This window comes from Bubalus kerabau, chromosome X (genome assembly GCF_029407905.1).
Source record: "Bubalus kerabau isolate K-KA32 ecotype Philippines breed swamp buffalo chromosome X, PCC_UOA_SB_1v2, whole genome shotgun sequence".
In the NCBI taxonomy this organism is placed as follows: domain Eukaryota; kingdom Metazoa; phylum Chordata; class Mammalia; order Artiodactyla; family Bovidae; genus Bubalus; species Bubalus kerabau.
The window spans coordinates 75,948,654-75,967,494 of NC_073647.1; the positions used below are offsets into that span (position 1 = coordinate 75,948,654).

At 37.9% G+C, this 18,841-nt stretch overlaps 1 long non-coding RNA gene across 5 annotated transcripts in view; it reads left to right on the top strand.

The window, feature by feature from the left end:
* The window catches only part of LOC129639899 (uncharacterized), a 243,309-nt gene extending 240,731 nt beyond the window's left edge, over positions 1-2,578 (top strand). For all 5 annotated transcript variants that reach the window (XR_008708658.1, XR_008708659.1, XR_008708654.1 and 2 more), the window contains one exon: positions 1,850-2,578. This is a non-coding gene — a long non-coding RNA (uncharacterized LOC129639899). The remainder of the gene's footprint in view (positions 1-1,849) is intronic.
* The last annotated feature ends 16,263 nt before the right edge of the window (positions 2,579-18,841 follow it).

Genomic DNA, 18,841 nt, shown 5'->3' on the forward strand with positions numbered 1-18,841 from the left:
AGCCTATCTCCAAACTTTCCCTAATCTGCCTTTGTTTGGTTTTAATCACTGCCACACCATCTTTGTTCTGGCCACTAGTAAGACTCTACTGAAACAAAAGGGTGAGATTTTAAAAGATATGACAGTTATCTTAGAGCTTCCTTTTTTTCACATCTTACTTCTGTTGTTTATACACACTCTGAAACAGTCTATGAAACAGGAACCAAAAAATTAGATGAAAATACTCTGCATTAGCTTCACTACTCTCTAGATGTTGCACTTCTGTCACTATGTGAAAGAGTTTTCCCCACAAAGGTCATGGAATTTTTCAGGGACGTGGTATCTGTCTGGTGAGTCTTTACTCAAAATATAACTGCATGTAGGATAAGAGATTCATCAAGCTTCATCAAGATTCATCAATTCTGACAGATTACAGAGCATTCCCCTTTTGGACAGATTTGGCAGACTGAGAAAAGTATAAGTTAAAATGATAAGGAAAATCTATTATAAATTTTTTCATCCTTCTTGTTTTACGCCCTTGCAATTTCTCTAGAAATTAAAACATCAGAAGGACAGGGCTGAGTGCTTTTTGTTATTCTTGAGGTTAGTTTTCTTAAAATGTATTAGGGTGACAGGAGATTAACATTCCAATTCAATCAGCAGTTTATAGATTTCCATTCACCTAAATACCTAAAAATATTAACACAGATTTTTTGTACAGGTTGGAAATTATCTCTAGAATTAACCCATCACTTGAGATATGTCATTACCAATTGCTTTTTTTCTTTGATTGTTCAAGCTTTTATTATTTTTTAATGCAATGTGCTGCCTGTGAGTAATATTTACTTGCTAAAACAGAACCAGAAAACCTTTACTGGCATATTTCTGGTAGTGTTAGTTCAACCCCTGATTTTTATTGAAAAATAAAGGGCTCAATTTGGCAATAGATTAAAACTGCCTTTCTAGAAGAATATTCTGTGGATGGGTATAGCCAGTCTCAGGGAGTAACAAGTCTTCTCTTCCCCACTTCCTGCACCTCAGGAAACTTTCAGTCAAGCTGGGAGACCTTCCCAGGAAGAGAAGGCAATTCAAGTCTGTTAGAGTGCTGTAGGCTCCAGGAGAGTCTTCAGGCTGGTATTCAAGGTCCATTTCAGGCAGCTCAGTCTTTTCTATAATCAGGTTGAGCTTTCTCTCAGTGAGTCACATCACTTACTCATTCATTTATTTTTTCACAAAACTTGTAATGAGTACCTTCTTGATCCTGAATGACCATGGGCCTCCATCTTCAAGCACAGCAGAATGGGTGTCTGTCCTCATATAGCTTCTTGCTGCTGTCTGCACTTGCCACTTGGTCAGATTCCATAGCACCATGAGATACTAGTAGTTTTTTGGTTTGGAAGAAGGACCAGGGAAACAAAAGAGAAAAAGTTTAAATATTCATTTATATTATAAATGTGTTGGCCTTATGATACCCCACACAGCTCTGGGTAGAGGTTATATGTTCAGTCAAAAGGTTCATAGAGTTAAATATAAATGTTGGGGTTACAAAGATCCTGGAGATCATCTAGGACAACCCTTTCATGTAATAAATGAGGACACTGACAAAGACAGAGAATAAAACAGCTCTGTTCAAGATTGTATAGAAGGCTGGGGTCACAGCCAACCTCCAGGACTCTATCTCTTGCACCAACTTGGCACAAAAACAATTAAAGAAATCTTGCTCTAAGTAGAAATGACCTGAGAGTCAACAGATATATTTTAGGGGGAAAGATAAATTGAGAAAATTTTACCTAAAGAAAAAAAGAATACCAAAGAGTAAGTTAGGGATATTTTTCAAAATTGTTTATGAATACTTTTTTTTTTTTTTAAGGCCTTGGTTAGGTATTCCTACTGGAGGCTCCAATGTGAATTGAACGCACTTAAGTACAACCAAAGTGTCCTGAATTAGACATGGCGAAGAATGGTAGAAAGATTGAGGGCAAGAAGAGAAGAGGGCGACAGAGGATGAAATGGTTTGATGGCGTCACTGACTCAATGAACATGAGTTTGAGCAAACTCAGGGAGATAGTGATGGACAGGGAAGCCTGGTGTGTTGCAGTCCATGGGGTTGCAAAGAGTCGGACAAGACTTAGCGACTAAACAACAACAAACAACAAGGAATGGTAGTGAATTCCATCCTGCACGCCTGACACGGGTCCTTGAAGACTCTACTGAATATGTTTCCAACAGGAGAGAAAACCATTTTTCCTCACTTTACGTGCAATGGTGACTGGGCTGATGACTGTTCAAGGTTCCTTCACAGGATTATGTTACTGTGGGGTCAGTGGTAACAATCTCACATGCTATGCAAGTGGCAGGAATGTCTCCTGAGGACAGTGGCTTCAGCTCTCTGTGTGGTCCACTGCTCAGCTCCTCTCTTCAGGCTTCTGCGTCTCGTTCTGTAGCCTTTACTCCTAACATAGAGTTTTAAAGTAGCTCTGAAAAAGATGTTCTTTAAATAATGTATGCCATACTATGTGTTTATGTTGGAAGAATATTTTTTATATTGTGCTTTGTCCCACGAGGTGAATACATTACAAATAATAAAATTTTACTCATTACCAGATAAATATTTGTTAGTAGCCAGGCAAGTAATGGGGTACCTCCTCCCTCAAACACACACAAACACATTTATCTGCTTTACACAACTATTTCACTCATTACCAGTAATCAAGATGGGAGGATATGTAAGCTTGAAAAGCTGAAGTTCATTTCCACCATGTGTGAGTCTTTAATAAAAATTCCCTAAACTTTCTGTGGTATTGTACATGAATGTTGACGCAGAATTATCTAAAGCACCAGAAGCAGTCTCTGGTTGCAAGGTTTCCTTGGTGTCTGTCACCTCTTAACAATGCAAATACAAACAATTAGGAAACTCTCATGTGTATATTTATTTATATTTCTATATCTTAACTACAGATCAAACTTAAAGTAATGGCTACAAGGATAAGAGTTAATAGTAACAAGATTTAGTTTTTTAAGAGGAATCAGAAAAAGCATCTAAGTTATTTTTGTATTCCTGATACCTATCATGGTACATATGCACCAAAATTTCTCATTACTTGACTGAGGAAATGATAGTGATGGGTTAATTTGCATTTTATTTCTTGGTTTAAACTATGAGCACATGAAATAACTTGCTGAGTAAATTGCTGGCAGTCTCCAACCCTACCTTCAGCATCTCCAAAGCATATAATTTGCATAGATTTTTTTTTCATATGAAGAAACTAATTATTTTTACTATTTTAAAAAATACAGACTGATTTCCAAGGGTGTGTTACTTAAAAAGGTCAGGATTTGAATTATGGTCACAGAATTCTTTGGTCCTGAATGATACTTACTTTAAATTTTACTTATATTCTTACTGGGAAAATTCTCTCTCCTGGGTTCCTACCTTTTGCTTCCCTCTAAAAACAGAGAATTGATCAGAACGGAGATAGTTCTCTGTTATCCTACAGGAACTGGATCCTGCTGCTGCTAAATCGCTTCAGTCGTGTCCGACTCTGTGCGACCCATAGATGGCAGCCCCCACCAGGCTTCCTGTCCCTGGGATTCTCCAGGCAAGAACACTGGAGTGGGTTGCCATTTCCTTCTCCAATGCATGAAAGTGAAAAGTGAAAGTGAAGTCGCTTAGTCATGTCCGACTCTAGCGACCCCCATGGACTGCAGCCTACCAGGCTCCTCCGTCCATGGGATTTTCCAGGCAAAAGTACTGGAGTGGGGTACCATTGCCTTCTCCGAACTGGATCCTAGTGGGGCCATTTCTCCCTGCTGGTGCTATGGCCTTAGTTGTGTTATATAGCAGCTTCTGAGTCGGCCACCATACCCAAATTGCTAAAGCAAGATTCCTGGTGTTATTTGTTCAGGGGAGCAGAAACTTTTCCAGTCAACCATAGAGGACCTAGCTTCTAAGAGCCCACAGTTCTTTGGCACCCTGGTAGCTCACCTTCCTATTTTAGGTTTACAGCACCCTCTATTGGAAAGTGTCTGTCAAATCCAGAAACTGTGCATTAGCACTGACCTTTTTCAACCAATCCTGAAATTGTAGTACCCAAAAGTTCTCTTGTTGCTGCTACCGATGCTGTTTTTGTTTTGTTTGTGTGTGTGCGTGTTTAATGAAGGTAATTCCCCAAATTTTGAAGACCTATGTCTATGGTGTGGCTCAAGGTTCTGGAAACCTTCTACTTTGTCTTGTGCAATGTTCTTAATTTGGAAGGTTCAGAGACATAATAAATAAACTACTAAAATGCCCATCACATTTTCTTCCTGCGAACGTGGGGGACTCTTGCAAAAGAGACTCCTGGTGAAATGCATGAATATCTCAGTATTCTTGAGATATCTTCAGATAGAAAGGCTTCAGATCAGTCGCTCAGTCGTGTCTGACTCTTTGCGACCCCATGAATTGCAGCATGCCAAGCCTCCTTGTCCATCACCAACTCCCGGAGTTCACTGAGACTCACGTCCATCGAGTCAGTGATGCCATCCAGCCATTTCATCCTCTGTCGTCCCCTTTTCCTCTTGCCCCCAATCCCTCCCAGCATCAGAGTCTTTTCCAATGACTCAACTCTTCCCATGAGGTGGCCAAAGTACTGGAGTTTCAGCTTTAGCATCATTCCTTCCAAAGAAATCCCAGGGCTGATCTCCTTCAGAATGGACTGGTTGGATCTCCTTGCAGTCCAAGGGACTCTCAAGAGTCTTCTCCAACACCACAGTTCAAAAGCATCAATTCTTCAGCACTCAGCCTTCTTCACAGTCCAACTCTCACATCCATACATGACCACAGGAAAAACCATAGCCTTGACTAGACGAACCTTTGTTGGCAAAGTAATGTCTCTGCTTTTGAATATGCTATCTAGGTTGGTCATAACTTGCCTTCCAAGGACTAAGCGTCTTTTAATTTCATGGCTGCAATCACCATCTGCAGTGATTTTGGAGCCCCAAAAAATAAAGTCTGACACTGTTTCCACTGTTTCCCCATCTATTTCCCATGAAGTGGTGGGACCGGATGCCATGATCTTCGTTTTCTGAATGTTGAGCTTTAAGCCAACTTTTTCACTCTCCACTTTCACTTTCATCAAGAGGCTTTTGAGTTCTTCTTCACTTTCTGCCGTAAGGGTGGTGTCATCTGCATATCTGAGGTTATTGATATTTCTCCCGGCAGTCTGGATTCCAGCTTGTGTTTCTTCCAGTCCAGCGTTTCTCATGATGTACTCTGCATATAAGTTAAATAAACAGGGTGACAATATACAGCCTTGACGTACTCCTTTTCCTATTTGGAACCAGTCTGTCATTCCATGTCCAGTTCTAACTGTTGCTTCTTGACCAGCATACAAATTTCTCAAGAGGCAGATCAGGTGGTCTGGTATTCCCATCTCTTTCAGAATTTTCCACAGTTTATTGTGATCCACACAGTCAAAGGCTTTGGCATAGTCAATAAAGCAGAAATAGATGTTTTTCTGGAACTCTCTAGCCTTTCCCATTATCCAGAGGATGTTGGCAATTTGATCTCTGGTTTCTCTGCCTTTTCTAAAACCTGCTTGAACATCAGGAAGTTCACGGTTCACATATTGCTGAATCCTGGCTTGGAGAATTTTGAGCATTACTTTACTAGCGTGTGAGATGAGTGCAATTGTGTGGTAGTTTGAGCATTCTTTGGCATTGCCTTTTTTGGGGATTGGAATGAAAACTGACCTTTTCCAGTCCTGTGGCCACTGCTGAGTTTTCCAAATTTGCTGGCATATTGAGTGCAGCACTTTCACAGCATCATCTTTCAGGATTTGGAATATCTCAACTGGAATTCCATCACTTCCACTAGCTTTGTTCGTAGTGATGCTTTCTAAGGCCCACTTGACTTCACATTCCAGGATGTCTGGCTCTAGGTCAGTGATCACACCATCATGATTATCTGGGTTGTGAAGATCTTTTTTGTAATAGAAAGGCTTATATCTTGCTATATCAACCAAAAATATAAAATGTCCCTTCTTACCAATCTGCACAGCCAAGGCTTAATGTACATACACAAAATTTTTTAAGAAATTTGTTAACTGGGGAATTCACTGGCAGTCCAGTGGTTGGGACTCAGCACCCACATGGCATAGACACAAAAAAAAACAAACAAAAAATTAATTAATCACTTTCAAAGCTTAAAAATTATACACAGCATGCAAATATGATGAAATAAAATATTTCCATTCCAAGAAACAGATTCTTTGTCCCCTGAGCCACCAGTGAAGCCCCATGCCTAGGCCAACCTGGGCCAAAGCTCACAGCTTAATATTCCCTGTTCCTTAGATTCAGCAGGGCAACTCCCTGGTCTCTGGATGTGCCTGTAAAAGAGCTCTTAAGCCCATTGGCCAGTATGGTGGGAAATGTAAGTTGTTGTACAAGTTATAATGACAAAGACTATATATATATAGCATATTTATATATAGTTATATATAATTATATAAGTTTTATTATATAGTTATATATAATATATATATTATAGTTTTATATATACAGTTATAAATAATAACTACATATAGGTATATCAAGGAAATATTCTAAAAGGTTCCATTTTAATTTAAAATCTTCAGTATTCATGCAAATTGTCTTAAAAACACTAAATCACATTCTGCCACATTTTAAAGAGAAAATCCATGCTGAGAAATAGGGTTATTCAGATCATACTGTAGCCTAATTTCTGAGACATTGGGCAAAAAAGAGCCCATTAGATGTCCATTATTGTGGCATGATTTCTGTCTTTTAAAATAGAAAATGTAGTTCATTTCTCTCACTGTTTACTTGGATCTCATTGATACTATTTTTGTTAATTCCATAATACTTGATGGTTTTAGATGAAATCATTTTGATGGTCTCTCACATTTTGTGTGTCAGACATGCCCTCTATTCATAGAATAGAATATGATACAGTCAGTATAAAGTTTATGAAACACAAACCAATATGTGAAAGATGACTTTTTTTCCCCTAAAACAGAATTTGTTTCTTGAGGCCTCATTCTCTCCTAGGTTGAACATTTCATCTCTGATGATTCAAATTGTTGTTGTTTAGTCGTTCAGTCATGTCCAACTCTTTGCGACCCTATGGACTGCAACACACCAGGCTTCTCTGTCCTTCACCATCTCCCAGAGTTTGCTCAAATTCATGTCATGATTCAAATTAAACTCAGTGAATGTAAGCTTTATTTAGTCAAGCTATGTTTTCTCCTTATTTTTCCACAGTGTTAAATGAAAGCTCCAAGAGTTCATGTAATGCCACAGCATGTGGGAAACGAGTATCTGTTTCTTGGTTCTTGGCAAATATTCCTTCTAGCATCTGTTGATATCTATATAATATTCAGTTGACTGTCCATTCTTGACACTATATCTTCCTAATTCTGTCAGCTTTAGATTTGTCATCCCTTTACTACCACACTCTACACCCATGGGGAATAGGAAATATGTGTATAGTCTCCCATCCCTCTCTTGGGCCTCTGGAAATCACTGGAACAATTTCAGGCCTTCTGTTCTAAACAAAAGCTATGACAGACAATGTATTAACAAGCAGAGACATCACTTTGCCAACAAAGGTCTGTATAGTCAAAGCTATGGTTTTTCCAGTAGTCGTGTATGGATGTGAGAGTTGGACCATAAAAGGAGGCTGAGTGCCAAAGTAATAATGCTTTCGAAATGTGCTGGAGAAGACTCTTGACAGTCCCATGGACTGCAAGGAGATCAAACCATTCAGTCCTAAAGGAAATCAACCCTAAATATTCATTGGAAAGACTGATGCTGAAGCTGAAGCTCCAGTACTTTGGCCACCTGATGTGAAGATTTGACTCATTGGAGAAGACCCTAATGCTGGGAAAGATTGAAGGCAAAAGGAAAAGAGAGTGGCAGAGGATGAGATGGTTAGAGCATCACCGATTCAAAAGATATGAATTTGAGCAAAGTCCAGAGATACTAGAGGCAGAGGAGCCTGGTGTGCTGCAGTCCATGAAGTCACAAATAGTTGGATGTGACTTAGCAACTATACAACTACAATAATCCTAAACGCACCGTATCACTGTTTCTAAGGTACTGCTGTTGAAGCATGGTGACATCACAGAATTCTTCAAGGTCTGTGATCTGCTTGGGTTTCATCTGTAGTGTAAAACACCAAAACTCTCTTCTCTCAGATCCCTGAAACTGTCTGCAATTTCTATTCTCCCCACCCCAAGGACACAGTTCTTTTCTTGGGGAAAAGAAGTTTCAGAATCACTTTTCAGAGGTACTATAAAGTTTCATTATCTTGCTTCTCTTTCATATATTTTCTATCCTCTTCTAGTTCAGAGGCTCTTTTATTTCCTTTGGTATGAGAGAATTTGCTTGTGTATCATTATGCATTCTTTCAAATCAATTGTTTATGACTTTGACTTCTGATACTCAATGCCTGGGCTTTTGAAAGTCAAAAATAATGTCCTCTCTTACAAATTTCTCTGCCACTCATTCCAAAATAGATTTTAAATTGATTCCCCCCCCCCCCCCGCACTTCTTCCATAGCCTTTATGTCCCAAGGCAATGAACGTCAAGTTCTTATTTGAAATGGAGAAAACCTCAAGGTAAAAGAACATTCTAGAAAGTTAGAAAACAAATTGGTTAATTTTTCCAAATGTTATATTGTAGCAATGCAATTTCTAAATAATACTAAGATCAACATTTGGGGAGATGCCCTGGAATTGCCAGCTGGAGTATAGAGAAACCAAAACATTTCCTTTTAGTCTCAACAACTGTTATAATTATACACATTCTCCAAACCATTTCCCTGTCAACAACATTACTTTTCTCCTCTGTGTGTTTAAAGGTAAGAGACCTACTCCAGAAAGAGTGGAGCCAAAAGTGTTGAAAACCTGCCCCTCTCAACAAGTCAGCAGGTTGCTTTTAGTTTATGAATGAGAAGAAAAATAGAATGAATGCTTTCAATTCTAATCTTAGAAAGTCAAACCCTTGAGCAGGGAAAGTCTTTTTCAACCTAACAGAACAACTAAATTTCTCTTCTGGTTACAATTTGTTGGTTGAGATACAAAGGACATAGAAACCTCACCCAGACATATAGGATTTCTTCTAAAGCTTTGGGTTTACTGCCTTCTTTCATTTCTTTTCTTGACCTTAAGTCTTTTCTGTTACTCAAAGTTGCCTCTGTATCCTAAGTTAAACACACCTTGGCATGATAGAGTACTGCTGCTGCTGCTAAGTCACTTCAGACGTGTCCAACTCTGTGCGACCCCATAGATGGCAGCCCACCAGGCTCCTCTGTCCCTGGGATGTCACAAATGACAAAAGGAATCTTTTTTGGTAATGAGTAGCAAAATGATCCATTCCTCACTTAATTGAATGATGCCCCTCGAGTGGCCACATTGTTTCATGATGGTGATCTCTCTGCTCCCAGACATCCCTATCCTCTTATTCTGAGCCTTGCTGACTATTATCACTGCTGTCTCTTATGCTGATAGAAAAAAAAAATCATCATTACCTGCATCTCAGTAGGTGTGGTATATTGTTTATTTTTAATTCTGAATCTACCACACTCATGAAGTCTCCTATGCTATATACAAAGGAGGAGCTGAGAAGCACATTTCCCAGAAGTCCCTTTCCATTTGTTTCTGTTTGTTTATAAAATTTATTAATGCCAGAAATATAAGTTTTGGAAAGCAGAAGAGAATGAGAGGTCATTACTCGCTGGAAGCCTCTGCAGGCAGACAACTGGGCAGACATGAGGTCTGAAGAAACTTGCTTCTTAAGAATCTCTGACTTCCAGTCTCTCCCTCCTTGAGATAAAGAGAATCTCCTCCAAAAGTGTTCATATGCTTTGAGCTAGTCTCAGTGGAGGTTGAAACTCTTGTTTTTTGTAGAAACTTAGGCAAGAAGAGATCGAAACATTGCATTTATTCCTCTGTATTCAGGTGGTTTGGCATCCACAGGACTTCGTATTTCCCAGTGGAGCATTTAGTACTAATCTCCCCCATTTCCTTTTCCTTTTTTTTTTCCTAACCTCTCCCATGTCCTTTTCTCTAGGTAGAACCTCAGTTGAAGAGTAGGGTCAATAGCATGCAGGTTATTCATTTGCTTTTACTATTTTCAGAAATTGGAAATTCTGAAGAGGAAGTTGTGAGTTCCAGAATTACTAGCAAAAGTAAATGGTTGTTAAAATACATGTCTCAAGAACTTTTCTTCATAAAAGCTTAATTCTTATATCTCTTCACTCATGCCTGTCTCAAAGATAGGATTTGAAAGGATTGTTTTAAAGACTTAATTAATCTTAACATCTTTTTTAAGGTCTTTAATACATAATTGATCAATCAAAACTTTGCTGAAATGTCCACTTGCCTTCTGATACTCTCCAGTATTTGTCATACTTGAAGAGACATGATTGGTCAAAATTTTACCTGAGAGTTTGCTGAAATATTGGCAATGCTCACTTCCAAAGATATTACTATTCTTAAGTGACTATCTTTAATATTTATTAAGGCTACTTTTTAAAATTTTTGAAGGCCACTTTGCCTAAGAAATGTGACATTTAATGGAATTACAGAAGCAAATGGAGTGAATCAGGGGGTCTCTACCTTCTCGTGATATAATGGTGCCAAGTCATCATGTCTCAGTCCTTTTGGCTATAAAGGGGTAAAAGTTGCCTTGTATTACTAAACAAATTATTAGAAATATATGGGAATAGAAATTGGTATTTGATGTACCAGATAGACTCCATCTGTCAGGACCAATAAAACACCTGCTGAGTCATTTCAAATAAACACATTATACATTTGTTTTGACCACTGGGACATCAATGGCATAGACAATAATCAGAAACTTTGCTTAAAGTATCACTAAGTAACATACCTCTATGATTCCTTCATATAAAGATGAACAGAAATGACCAAATTCATAGTATATGATTCTGTCAAGGCATACAGGAACTTTAGACTTCAAGTTGATTCTCATTTTTCTATTTTAAACTGCATTACATATGAGCCAGTCAGTTAATGCCATGTTTCTGTCAATAACCCAATATAAATAGGAAAGCAGTCACCCCTATGAAAATTCCAAAATAAGTATTAAATGAGGGACAAAACATCAAATGAATCTTTAGATCATAGCTTAATAAGTTACTGTAAGAGTTGGGTAATCAGAACACCACTAAAAATCTACAAGAAATTCTTACGTAAGAACTTTCAAGGAAACTCCTAATTACTGCTTTCCTATACTTATTATTATGAGGGAAATAATGATCCATGTTTTTGAAATCCAATTGCACTTAATATGGTCAGAAAGTTGTACTTACCTGGTTATTCCCTTTTTAACTTTATAATGATCTCATTGCCTGTACCAGCTCTTAGGGGAATACCAGCTGTGTTTCAGGGCCCATAAAGAACCTGATTAGAGAGACAGGATATGTGAAAGCTAATTATAGATGAAGGCAATTCAAACTACAAAATAGCTACAGGAAATAAAACATTTGGCTAAGATGAATTTGGGAAAATGGAAAATGACACAATTATCTCCTGCTAAGCTCTATCCCTATGTAAGAAGAAAAAATAAAAATTAGATCCCCCCCAAAGGGGAGATTCTTTAGAGAAGTGATCCCCAACATTTTCGGCATCAGGGACTGGTTTCATGGAAGACAATATTTTCCATGAACCTGGGTGTGGGTGGGATGATTTTAGGAAGATTAAAGCATGTTACATTTCAGTTTAGTTCAGTTGCTCAGTCATGTACCACTCTTTGCGACCCCATGGACTGCAGGACGCCAGGCATCCTTGTCCATCACCAACTCCTGGAGCTTAATCAAACTCATGTCCATTGAGTCGGTGATGCCATCCAACCATCTCATCCTCTGTCGTGCCCTTCTCCTCCCACCTTCAATCTTTCCCAGCATCAGGGTCTTTTCAAATGAGTCAGTTCTTCTCATCAGGTGGGCAAAGTGTTGGAGTTTCAGCTTCAGCATCAGTCCTTCAATGAATATTCAGGACTGATTTCCTTTTGGATGGACTGGTTGGATCTCCTTGCTGTCCAAGAGACTCTCAAGAATTTTTTCCAACACCACAGTTTAAAAGCATCATTTCTTCAGTGCTTAGCTTTCTTTATAGTCCAACTCTCTCATCCATACATGACTACTGGAAAAACCATAGTTTTGACTAGACAGACATTTGTTGGCAAAGTAATGTCTCTGCTTTTTAGTATACTCTAGGTTGATCATAGCTTTTCTTCCAAGGAGCAAGCGTCTTTTAATTTCATGGCGTCAGTCAACATCTGCAGTGATTTTGGAGCCCAAGAAGATGAAGTCTCTCACTGTTTCTATTGTTTCCTCATCTATTTGCCATGAGGTGATGGGACTGGATGCCATGATCTTAGTTTTCTGAATGCTGAGTTTTAAACCAGGTTTTTCACTCTCTTATTTCATTTTCATCAAGAGGCTCTTTAGTTCTTCCTCACTTTTGCCATAAGGGTGGTGTCATCTACATATCTGAAGTTATTGATATTTCTCCTGACAAACTTGATTCCAGCTTGTGCTTCATCCAGCTTGGCATTTCACATGATGTACTCTGCTATAAGTTAAATAAGCAGGGTGACAATATACAGCCTTGACGTACTCCTTTCCTAGTTTGGAACAAGTCTGTTGTTCCATGTTCCATTCTAACTGTTGCTTCTTGACCAGCATACAGATTTCTCAGAAGGCAGGTAAGGTGGTCTGGTATTCCCATCTCTTGAAGAATTTTCCAGTTTGTTGTGATCCACACAGTCAAAAGCTTTGGTGTAGTCAATAAAGCAGAAGTAGATGTTTTTCTGAAACTCTCTTGCTTTTTTAATGATCCAGCGGATGTTGGCAATTTCATCTCTGGTTCCTCTGCCTTTTCTAAATCCAGCTTGAACATATGGAAGTTCTTGGTTCACGTACTGTTTATTGAAGCCTGGCTTGGAGAATTTTGAGCATTATTTTGCTAGCATGTGAGATGAGTGCAATTGTGTGGTAGTTTGAGCATTCTTTGGCATTGCCTTTCTCTGGGATTGGAATGAAAACTGACCTTTTCCAGTCCTCTGGCCACTGCTGAGTTTTCAATATTTGCTTGCATATTGAGTGCAGCACTTTCACAGCATCATCTTTTAGGACTTGAAATAGCTCAACTGGAATTCTATCACATCCACTAGCTTTTTTCATAGTGATGCTTCATAACGCCCACTTGACTTTGCATTCCAGAATGTCTGGCTCTAGTTGAGTGATCACACCATTGTGGTTATCTGGGTCATGAAGATCATTTTTGTATAGTTCTTCTGTATATTGTTGCCACCTCTTAATATTTTCTGCCTCTGTTAGGTTCATACCATTTATGTCCTTTACCGTGCCCATCTTTGCATGAAATGTTACCCTGGTATCTCTAATTTTCTTGAAGAGATCTCTAGTCTTTCAGATTAAATTTATTGCACTTTATTTCTATTATTGTTACATTACTCCACCTCAGATCATCAAGCATTAGATCTCAGAGTTTGGGGGCACCTGGTTTAGAGAAATATCTTAAAATATGTTTTCTAAGTCACATGCAGAGATTGAAATTCCCAAAGACGAATCATGATCACTCAACTTTCTCTTATTCTTAACTTTCATTCACAAAGTTATATGAAGATAGGTGGAATTGTGCAACTATAAACCAGACTAATAATTATTGGTGTGCTTAATGACAAGTAGAGAGGACACTTGCTTTAAATCAGAGCTGTCCTCTTGAGAATAAAGAAATGATTTGAAGGCAAACATAATAACTCCATGATTACACTTAAGGGTGTGTGTATATGTGTTAGTGGCTTCAGTTGTGTCCAACTCTTTACAACCCCTTGGACTGTGGCCTGCCAGGCTCCTCTGTCCATGGAATTCTCCAGGCAAGAATACTGGAGTAGGGTAGCCTACTATTGTTAAGGAAACCATGAAGGCATACCAAGGTGTTGTATAATTGCCACCTCTTCATGGTGTTGCTCATTTGTTTGTCAGAAAGCTCTTTTGTGTGTTCAATAAATTTAATTAAGAAAAACAAATGTTTTAAATCTTATATGCCTAAAAATATTTTGTAGCCAGTATTCTGGGAGCAAAATAGTATGCAAAGTTGGCAGCAGAATGGCAGCAAATTCAAAAGTTCAGAAGTGCTCTTAATGGAAATGTTTTTCCAGCTGAGATTTCTTGACCAACATATTCTGCCTTGTCAATACAAGTGTATCACTTATAGAAAGTGATACAGTTTTTGTGATTTGCATGTACCAATATATATTTCTTAATGTCATTTAATTTCATTTTAGCATTTAACATTGTTTGCTTCCTTTCTTCTGTTTCCAAATAAAACAGATCTAAAACATGGAAATTGAGCTAGATGTCTTCTATTGCACAGTCTGTTTATGCTCATTAGCAATTTAAATTAGGTTGACACTCATACATTCTTTCAATAGTCCAAGCAAATTGGTGCTAGGTGCTGAAATAGCAATGGTTCTATACAAAATTCATTTAAATAAGCACAGTAGGTTTAGATGGTGACACACAATAAGCATTTAGTAAATAATTTGAAATGAGTGAATCTGTTATTAAGACTTTCACAATTAAAACAACTCTTTACAAATTCTAAATCTGCCCTTCTGTATCCATTGTTCTACCAATCTCTTTTTTTTTCTTTTGGTCTATTTCTCTACTGAGATTTATGAAGAGACATCATGTTCGACTCTTTGCGACCCCATGGACTATAGCCTGCCAGGCTCTTCTGTCCATGGGCATTCTCTAGCCAACAATACTAGAGTGGGTTGACATGCCCTCCTTCTCCAGGAGATCTTCCCAACCCAGGGATCAGAAGCAGGTCTCCCGCATTGTGGGCAGATTCTTTACCATCTGAGCCACCAGGGAAGCCCTATAAAGAGTCATATGAAAACCCAAAACAGCTTTCTATTCTCTCTTTAGGAAGGCAGTCATCAGAAAGGTCAAAAATGTTATTTGATTTATACATTATGCCAAAACAACATGAACAGCCTAGATTCAGAAATGCTCCCCCAAACTTTAGTTGCACATAACATTTTTTCCCCTCTTAGAGTAGAAAAATCAATGCTGGTTGGTATTGATTTGCTTAACACTAAGACCTGAAAAACTAACATAGTTATAAAATAGCCTCTTCATCATTTCAACAAAGTATAGAGAAATAGCTTCAAAAATACAGTTCATGAACACATTTAGGAACTCTATAAAAGAAGCAAATACTCATAAAGACATTTTTTGGAACTACAATTTTTTTTATCTGCAGAAAAAGATAAACTACATTTCAAACATATGCACTTCCAAAACGATCAAGTTCCCACCTGTGTGCTTTGCTATGTGGTTGTGTGAGCATGAATTCTAGCTTATTTTACAATCAAACAAAAATATAATAATGAGGACAAATGGATTATACTTCTAGGATTCCTCTCCCTTAAGGATTCAACTGTTTTTTCATTGCTTTACTCCATTAATCCTCACAGCATTCATCCAAATTCAGCAGAAGTTATGAGCATCATCTTTGTTCATAAACAGGGAAATTGACCTGCCAAAAGATTAAGTGATTTGTTTGCAATCAGACAGTGAGTCAGAAGTGGGGTGAGGCAAAGAAACCTGGTGTGATGGAAAAAAGCGTGGATGGGAAACAAAAAGGAAAGTAGAGGATCTGGTATGCTAGTCAACCCATTATGCTCAATTGGTGTTCTAAATGCCATCCAAAGTGCAGAAAGAGAAAAATGTAACATTTGATTGAGAAGCAGAGTAAAGGAGCATCATCTCAAGATTAATGAATATTCAGAACTGAAGACAACAATTTCTCACCACAATATATATGAAGGCAATAAGCTTCCTGGACAGCTCTAACTTGCAAATACAGATTCCTAATGCTTCATCTTTAATGTCTCTTGAAAAATTGCTAAATATTCTAAAGTGGTTTGTAACTCCATCATCATGTAGACAACATGCTCTCATAGATGAACCAAGGTACTTCATACCCTGAAGGCCCCAAAGTGTATATTTCCAGATGCTTTTTCTTGCATTCCCTACCCTACTTAATGGCTTCACTCTTGTCCTAGTCACCTTAGGTAGACAACACAGGACTTATAGCACTTTGGAGTTAGAAAAAACAGCTTATAATTAGTCCTCTGTTTCTTTTTTAAATAAGAATTTATTTTTAGAGCATTTTTAGGTTCATAGCAAAATTGTGGACAAGGTACAGAGACTTTCCATATAACTCCTTCCTGCAGACATGCATATCATCTCTCTTTATGACCATCTCCTGCTGGAATGGTAACCTTTGTCACTATTGATGATCTATATCAGCACATCATAATCACCTCAAATCTATAGTTTACATTAAAGTTCACTATTGGTGTACATTTTATGGGTTTGGCAAATGTATAATGACATGTGTCCATCATTATATTATCACACAGAGTCTTTCCACTGCCCTAAAATAGTCTGTGCTCTGCCTATTCCTTTCTCCCACCTCTGTCCCTTTGCAACTACTGATCATTTTACTGTCTCATAATTTTGTCTTTTCCAGAAGGTCATATAGTTAGAATAACACAGTATGCAGCCTCTTCAAGTTAGCTTCTTTGACTTAATAATATGCATTTAAACTTCCTTCATGTCTTTTCATGGCTTGAAGCTTGTTTCTTTCTAGGCTGAATAATATTTCATTGTTTCTATGTGTGCTCAGTTGCTAAGTCATGTCTGACTTTTTGCGACCCCATGGATTGTAGCCTGCCAGGTTCCATTGTCCATGGGATTTCCCAGGCAAGAATACTGGAATGGGTTGTCATTTTCTCCTCCAAGGAATCTTCCCAAACCATGAATTAAGCCAGCACCTCCTGCTTGGCAGGTGGATTCTTTACCACTGAGCCACCTGGGAAGCCTATTACATTGTCTAGTTGCACATAGTGGCCACCTCATGCGAAGAATTGACTCATTGGAAAAGACTCTGATGCTGGGAGGGATTGGGGGCAGGAGAAGAAGGGGACGACAGAGGATGAGATGGCTGGATGGCATCACTGACTCGATGGACGTGAGTCTCAGTGAACTCCGGGAGTTGGTGATGGACAGGGAGGCCTGGCGTGCTGTGATTCATGGGGTTGCAAAGAGTCGGACACGACTTAGCGACTGATCTGATCTGATCTGATCTATCCATTCACCTAATGAAAGACATCTTGGTTGCTTCCAAGTTTGACAGTTAGGAATAAAACTGGTATAAACATCTATGCATAGGTTTTTTTGTAGACATACATTTTCAGCTCCTTTGGGTAAATACCAAAAAACATGTTTAGTTTTGTAAGAAATTGCCAAAGTGTTTTCCAAAATAAAACCAATTTTATTCCACCAGCAATGAACTAGAGTTCCTGTTGCTCTGCATCCTCACTACCATTTGGTGGTGTCATTGCTTTGGATTTTGGCGATTCTAATAGGTGTGTAGTACTATCTCTTTGTTGTTTAAAAATTTGCATTCCCATGATGACATATGGTATGAAGCATATTTTCATATGCTTACTTGTCATCTGTATATCTTCTTTGGTGAGATGTCTGTTAAGGTCTTTGGCCCATTTTTAAGTTGTTTGCTTATTGTTTAATTTTATGAGTTCTTTGTGTATTTTGGGTAATAGTCTTTTGTCAGATGTATGTTTTACAAATATTTTCTCTCAGTATGTGGCCTGTCTCCTCATTTTCTTGGCATTATCTTTTGCAGAGTTAAAAAAAAAAGTTTTAAACTTTAATACAGCCTAGCTTAATTTTTTCATGGATTGTTCCTTTGGTGTGTATCTGAAAAGTTAACACCTTACCCAAGGTCATCTAGATCTTCTATGGTGTCTTCTAGGAGTCTTATAATTTTGTGTTTTACATTTAAGTTAATTCATTTTAACTTAATTTTTGTAGAGGGCATAAGGCCCATGACAGATTCTTTTTTTTTTTTTTTTTTTTTTTGTCATGTGAATGTCAAGTTTTTCCAGCACTATTTGTTGAAAACACTATCTGTGCTCTACTGTGTGCCTTTACTCTTCTGTTATGAATCAGTTGACTATGTTTATGTGGTTGTATTTTGGGAGCTCTCTGTTTTGTTCCATAGTTCTCTTTGTCTCTTCTTTCGCCAATACTACATTGTCTTGATTTCTGGACCTTTATATTAAATTTTGAAGTTTAATTGTGTCAGTCCTTTAGTTTTGTTCTCCTCTTTCACTATTATGTTGGCTGTTCTGAGTCTTTTGCTTCTGCATATAAACTTTAAAATCAATTTGTCAATAACCACAAAATAACTTGCTGAAATTTTGATTGAGATTGCTTTGAATGTATAGATCAGGTTGGGGAAAATTGGTATGTTGATGATCTTGAGTTTTCTGATCTGTTAACATGGAATCTCTCATTTATTTAATTCTTCTCAACTTTTGCTGATCAAAATTTTACAGGTTTCCTCACATATGTCTTGTACATATTTTGTTAGATTTATTCCTAAGTATTTCTAATACTTAGTGCTAATGTAAAAGGTATTGTGATTTAGCTTGGTATTATTTAAAGTGTGTTCTACAAAACATTGTCAGTCAAACACTCTAAAAAAGTGTTTCATGGTCAAACAAGTTTGAGAAACACTGCATTTTCAACTCTTTATAGTTCATAGTACACATAAACACAGTAAGTATTTTGAAATGTTACCCTGTAAACAGTTTCATTTGTTAAGTCATTCTTTTCCAAACAGAGTTGGCTGTCAAACCATTATTGTACATGTATATCACACACACACACACACACACATTAAATACCTGTGGAACATATTTGAGAATTCATATC